The following is a 6,874-nucleotide window of genomic DNA, read 5'->3' as shown; positions in this document are numbered from 1 at the left end:
CACATGACAGACCGATTTCTTGCCTAACCTTATGATTCAGAGATCTTTATAGGTTGTTACTTTTTTAAAGGGGCAGTGCAGCCTGACAGGTTAACTAGGCTGTTTAAACAGCTGATCAGTGTAATAGGCTTCCTTAGAAAAACGCAATCACCGTGGGTTCAATTCCCCTACATGGTAATTTTTATTATTTGTAGGTTTCTTCGCCATATTGTACAGAAAGGTGTCCAATTTCCCCTCATTTGTTTTCGGGGGGCTGGCAACACTGAAGTCAAACATATCAGCGACTTATATTTATTTGTTTGACTAATTACGGCTTCATAGTTACTGTGCAGACTAAGATCACAGCAAAAATAAACATTCTCCTGTTACATGCAAACTTTTTATTTATCGTGGAAATATTACAACTCAAATGTTATAATTGACCGATTTCGAAAAAAAAAAAAAAGGAAACATCTCAGACCTCTCAACTGGGATTTTTCTGAGTCTCAGAGATTTGCAGTCTCACTGATTTTTAGCACAAGCCCTCAGACTAACGAGGCCTCTCAATGACAGGTGTCTTAAGGTTCTCAGTGACAGGTGTCTTAAGGTTCTCAATGACAGGTGTCTTAAGGTTCTCAATGACAGGTGTCTTAAGGTTCTCAATGACAGGTGTCTTAAGGTTCTCAATGACAGGTGTCTTAAGGTTCTCAATGACAGGTGTCTTAAGGTTCTCAATGACAGGTGTCTTAAGGTTCTCAATGACAGGTGTCTTAAGGTTCTCAATGACAGGTGTCTTAAGGTTCTCAATGATAGGTGTCTTAAGGGTCTCATTAAAAATGAATACAGATCCCCCACATTTTGCTGACAGGCTGACATCTCGGAAGCTAAAACGTCAATTGAAAATGGAGCTATTAAAGCAGTTTAATTTTTTTTGTTATTAATGTATTAAAACCTTCAAATAACAAATCATATCAAATTAAAAGGAACATTAATAAACCCTATTTAGAAAAAAAATATATATATTATTATTATTATTATTATTATTAAGAAACCTATATACTATTAACTATTATACTTCTGTAAGAATATTAGTTAAGACAGTGATGATATAAGAATATAACATTGATAACTGGTTAATTAACTAATTAAGATATGCTAGTATTGAAAATGATTAAAAAGCATACTATGGATCGTCTGTTTCTGAGAACATAAAAGGCGCTGAAACCTGAAGCAAATGCATAAATAATAATTCTACAATAAAAAACCCTGCTTCCAATAAAGAAATGTAGTAAAAACATCCCCCCCCCCTCCTGTATAACACCTACTACTTACTAACATAACTTACAGTTGTGTGAAAAAGAAAGTACACCCTCTTTGAATTCTATGGTTTTACATATCAGGACATAATAACAATCGACTGTTCCTTAGCAGGTCTTAAAATTAGGTAAATACAACCTCAGATGAACAACACATGACATATTACACCGTGTCATGATTTATTTAACAAAAATGGTGGTCCCACTGTTTTACTGCCTTTCCATCTGCTGATTTTTCCCCGCATGCGACTGCCGTGCTGTCTCCTTCCGTTCGGAGTGCTTTCGAATCTGCCGCCACCAGCCCCACACACTGCAGGCGAGGGGTCTGGTTAATCTGCAGCTGGGAACCTGCGACGGCTCACATCTCTGCGCATGTGCGACAGACGGAGGACGGAGGAGACACAGAGAGTCGGAGTTTTCCGCCCCAGCGAGAGCAGGGCTATTTGCTCCATCTGGAAGCCGACGCTTAACAACAACACGCGGCCGGTGCTAGTGAGGAGTGCATGGAGCAGACCGGCGTTCTATGAGAGGGGATACTCTCTGATTATCCGCTGCGAGCTATCATCCATCTTCTGGTAAGCGAGCACTTCAGCCCCAGCAGGATTTATTCAGTGGGACCTTTGTCACTTATTCATTCTCTGTGACAATCATTACATTTCTTTTATTTTATTTGATTTATTAAATGTGTTTTATGCCAGTCACCTGTCCGTTTCAGCAACAGTTGTTAGTCTTGTTCAGTCTGTCTATGTACTAAGTATTTTACAGTATTACACTGTTTTCTTATCTTCTTATATTTCATATTTGACAATCCCCACGTGGAGATCATCATTGGATCTGCCAGCACCATCATCTGGTTGTATATGTTCTTCTTATATACCCGTCCTTGTTGAGTGCCAGAGATATAATACCCTTCCCATTGTACCATATCTGACCTGGGGTTAGAGTTATATCCAGGCTGCCTGTTATTCATTTTATATTGTACACTATATTAGCGCTACCTATTTGTTTTCTGTTGTACCTTCCCCTCTCTAGGTTAGCTGCTTTTTATTGTGCATTATGTCACAATTATTTGCCTTACGGGCTAATAGAAATACTGATATTAACAAAATTTTCTCGGATGACGAACCATCTATTGAAATAGATCATACCCCAGATAACATGTATGAACTAGTTGAAAAACATGAGAAATTACTCATAAGTGAAACTAAACAATTATGGAATGCCATCACTCTGGAAAAATATGTTGAACAAAAAAGAATTCCTCGTGGTTTGAGGATATTTGATTTCCAAAGTGAGGCTTTCACTTTAGAATGGAGCCGCATCCTAGATAATTGTTCTTTTGAACTTATGCGTTTATTAATCTCTAAACGTAAAGTATCTCTCCAGAAACTGGATAAAGAGATCAATGAAATGAAAGAACAATTTGAAATATTTAAAAATAATAGTGAACTTTCAACTTTAGAAACTAAGATCAAATCCAAGATGGACAATATGCAAAAAGAAATTATAAGTCTCAAACAGAAAAAGTTCCAACGAGACAGAGTAGATGACCAAAGTGGTTGTTACAGGAATTGGAAGAAAAAAATTCCAAGGGATAACGACAAATTTAAGACCTATAAAGGGAACATACCTAGAGACTATTCACATAAAATGCCTAGTTATTATAGAAAAACCATTCCTAGTGTAGCCCTTTTTCTGACACTCTAAAGAGACTACGGGTAACTGCACACACCTGTGGCTCCAGGAGATCTGAGCCTCCGCTAGCTGGGAGCCTGGGGTAACACTTATTAGCGCAGCGCCTCCACTTACCCAGGATCCCCGTTATGTGAGATTCCCCTGGGCAAGAAACATAACAACACACATGCTTGAAACCAGTTTACTGTAATGCAATAATAACCTTATCACTTCATCATTGGCATCAACACATAACATATAACCTATAACGCCTATCACTTATACATTAACACAGCTAACTGATAATGTCTTTATAATGCTAGTGGCTGCGCCACGCTCCTAAAGAGTACTGTCTCTGTCCCGCCACCGCGTGCCCCACACACCGTGTCCATGTATGGTAATTTATTTGTAAAGGCTCAGTCCTGTGGCCACTTCACTAGTGTCCCCAAAGAGTTATACCTAAGGCGGGATCAGCGCCTGTTGACCGGTGTTGGTGCACTTGATGTAAATACCTTCCGGTCACGGCGGTGACCGGTAACCACTTCGAAAAGGATCAGACGAATCAGCGGCCTGCCTCCTGTGTCGCAATGTCCAGCCATCATGTCCAAAACGACTCGCCCCAACCGCAACTCTGTACTTTTGTCCCTAGCGGTTGCTCAGTAAGGGGATGACGTTCTTATCACTATAGGGCTTCCCTGCAGCACTGCAACCTACTGTGGCTCAGGGATTCTACTGGGGGCCTGCTGGGAAAAGCTGTCCTATGCAGGCGGGTCACTGACCCCCTGCACCCACACTACCTCCTCCTTCACCCTCCGGATCCCCTCTCACTAGCTCACCCAATTAACTGCTGCACTGCACTCAACACTGTGTCTTCTTGTCAGCGCACACAGCACTGCAGCTGTGTCACTGACAAGACTACACACACACACCTACGGGCAGGGTCCCTACCTTAGGGGCCTTCCCTCAGAGCCTACCCACTAACCTAGTGGGGAGTGGGGCCTACCTGGGACCTGGGGATAACCTGACCTGGTGTAGGAGCCACTTGCTCCCTACACCCTTCCTCCCCCTTCCTGCTCCCAGCTCCAACTGCCCACCGCAAGCCCGCGAAAAGTATCTCTTTCCCTGCTCTCGGGAATCCTGGCCTCATTGGCCACTCTGGGGCACCTCATGTATCCCTCCCTATGCCTCATGGGAACTGTAGTCCCGTGGAGGCTGCTGTTGCATTGGGGCCGTGTGCGCGCTTTTACTGCGCATGCGCGACTCCCTAATGGCCTCCGCAACTCCTGCACACCTTGTGCGCATGCGCGACCACTGCGCATGCGCGAGCAGACACAATGGCGGCCCCCGCTAGCCGGGTACGCCGCAGAGCCTCGGAGCGCTCCCTGCTCCGGCCCCCACCTTTTCTGCGTCCCGGCGGGTCCGTTGCTGCCTCCGGCGGCACCCGCGACCGCTCGGCGTGCACGGAGGTGGGTTTCTGGGGCTGAAAAGAGACCGAGGCTACACTAGTACAAAAGACAAAGTACAAAATCCAGCTCCATCTACTACCCCAAAACCCAAAAGGGGAGATGTATGCCCGAAAACTTATCGGGATAATAGTAACAACATAGAACCACCTGCTCCCACCCCACATAACATTCACCTAGACAAAGAAATGTATTGTATTTTTGAACAATACCAACACAAAAACAAATATCAACCTCTCGTGGACTTTGAACAGGAACGCCATGGATCAACTGATAGCCGTGAAGATAAACCTACCTTTTCTTTTTTAGATTGGAGGAAAACCAGAGATCAGCAACACACACGAGAAGCTATCAGAGATCTTCTAGGGAGAGAAGGGACAACCAGAGACAAGAAAAAAAAAAACACGGTAGAGGAACAAGAGGAAGTAGAAAGACTAGGCAAAATCCACAAACATTCAAATCTGAGTATGCCAATATATTCAACATTTGCAAATATTCTATCTCAGACAAGGAAAGAGCATTACTTTCCAAAGGCCTCTCGTTCACCCCGGTCACAGGCCCTAATAGTTTTAAATTGTATGTAGATGTACAACGATATGTTAGAAAATTATGCCTTAAAAAGTATTTCAAAAGAGATGCCATTTCGAGGCAGGATCCAAATTTGAATTTACCAATTAACCCAGTGATGATGAAGTCTCCGGGAAGCGCAATATATGTGAAAAGAAATATAAATCGTGATAGTGCAATATTGTTAAAATTATGATCAGAATATAATGTCTTGGCTTGATATTAAATACTCACAAACGTGAGAGAGTAAAAGGCACATAAAGGTATCTTTTTAGGATGCTGTTAGTTGTCACTCGGTGGACAGGAGATGCAGAACTCTCTCACTTATGTGCCTTTTACTCTCTCACATTTGTGAGTATTAAATATCAAGCCAAGATATTATATCCTGATCATAATTTTAACAATATTGCACTATCACGATTTATATTTCTTTTCACATATATTGCGCTTCCCGGAGACTTCATCATCACTTCACATCACGAGGATTGACCGAGCAACCTCCACCGGGTTACAGCTGCATATCCCTATACATCTGTATAAGTATCACTGTTTATTTTTTGCACTATTATTACTGTGTATTACCTGAACATTTAGAGCGCCACATTTTGATAAGTTTCCTTTTATATGCACCAATTAACCCAGTGCCCAGCACTATTTCTAAATTTAAGAATCCATCTTTTTTCCTAAATTTGTCAGTGGCCCATTTATTAACACTTTTGCCCAAATGGTCTCAGATGATCTTGAGATACAAAGTCGTAAATTTAAAATCAAAAGAGACAATCTTAGCATTGGAGAAAAATGTATGCTATGTGCGCTTGTGGAGAATGAATCTATTTTGATCAAGCCTGCTGATAAAGGTGTGGGGGGTGGTAATTATGGACAAAATTTACTATGTCCAAGAATCATTACGTATTCTTGGAGATAGGTCCACTTACCAACCCCTCCCCTCCAATCCTACAAATATTTATCAGCAGCAATTACTAACATTTTTGACTACGGGGCTTAATCAACAGATTATAACCAGACAGGAATTTGAGTTCCTTTACAATCCACATCCCATGATTCCAATTTTTTACATAATCCCAAAAATTCATAAAAATTTACAACAACCACCGTCCAATCATATCAGGTATTCAATCACTCACTTCCCACTTGTCCCAATACATAGACCATCATCTTCAACCATATGAGAACATCCAATGTTACTTTAAGCCAATTCCATGAAAATAATTATAACTAATAACTATTGTTTTTCTAACAGTGGAATTGTCTAAAAAAGTTAGGCAAATGGATTTAATCTTACTATCATAGCTACATTCAATCTGTACAGATATAATATACAAGTGTAATGGCCTACTCGCTCTATTTATATACTGTAGGAAATTCTCTCCCGATTCTCAGGAAAGCATAGTGTCACGTGGGACAATCCAGGAGCAGGTAGGATCTCAGGGGCCGGAACAGCGGGGAGCAGGCAAGACTCGTGAGGGTCACAGGCAGATGGCAGATTGCATGGTCGAGACAGCCGGATTATATAATCAAAACCAAATAGACGATACTGTTCTGTTGTAACAAAATACTTTTATTTGTGCGAGCTTTCGAGATACACTTCTCCCGGCGGTGTTACAATGGATAAAGCAAGAAAGGTTTTTACTTAAAAACAGTGCATCCTGGAATGTATCTGTGACTGAAGTCTATCCCTCCCCCCTGTGCAGTATGCGATTTATGACTTAAGGTGTTAAATGGTCCCTGAATGTAAGTGATGTAGGAGTGTGTGTGTGTGTATGTGTGTAAATGTGTTCCTGAATGTTAGTGATGTAAGAGTATGTGTGTGTATGTATGTGTGTGTAAATATAAATTTACAAAGAGCACACAGTG

This window comes from Ascaphus truei, chromosome 7 (genome assembly GCF_040206685.1).
Source record: "Ascaphus truei isolate aAscTru1 chromosome 7, aAscTru1.hap1, whole genome shotgun sequence".
In the NCBI taxonomy this organism is placed as follows: domain Eukaryota; kingdom Metazoa; phylum Chordata; class Amphibia; order Anura; family Ascaphidae; genus Ascaphus; species Ascaphus truei.
Note: the sequence above shows the minus strand (reverse complement) of the source record.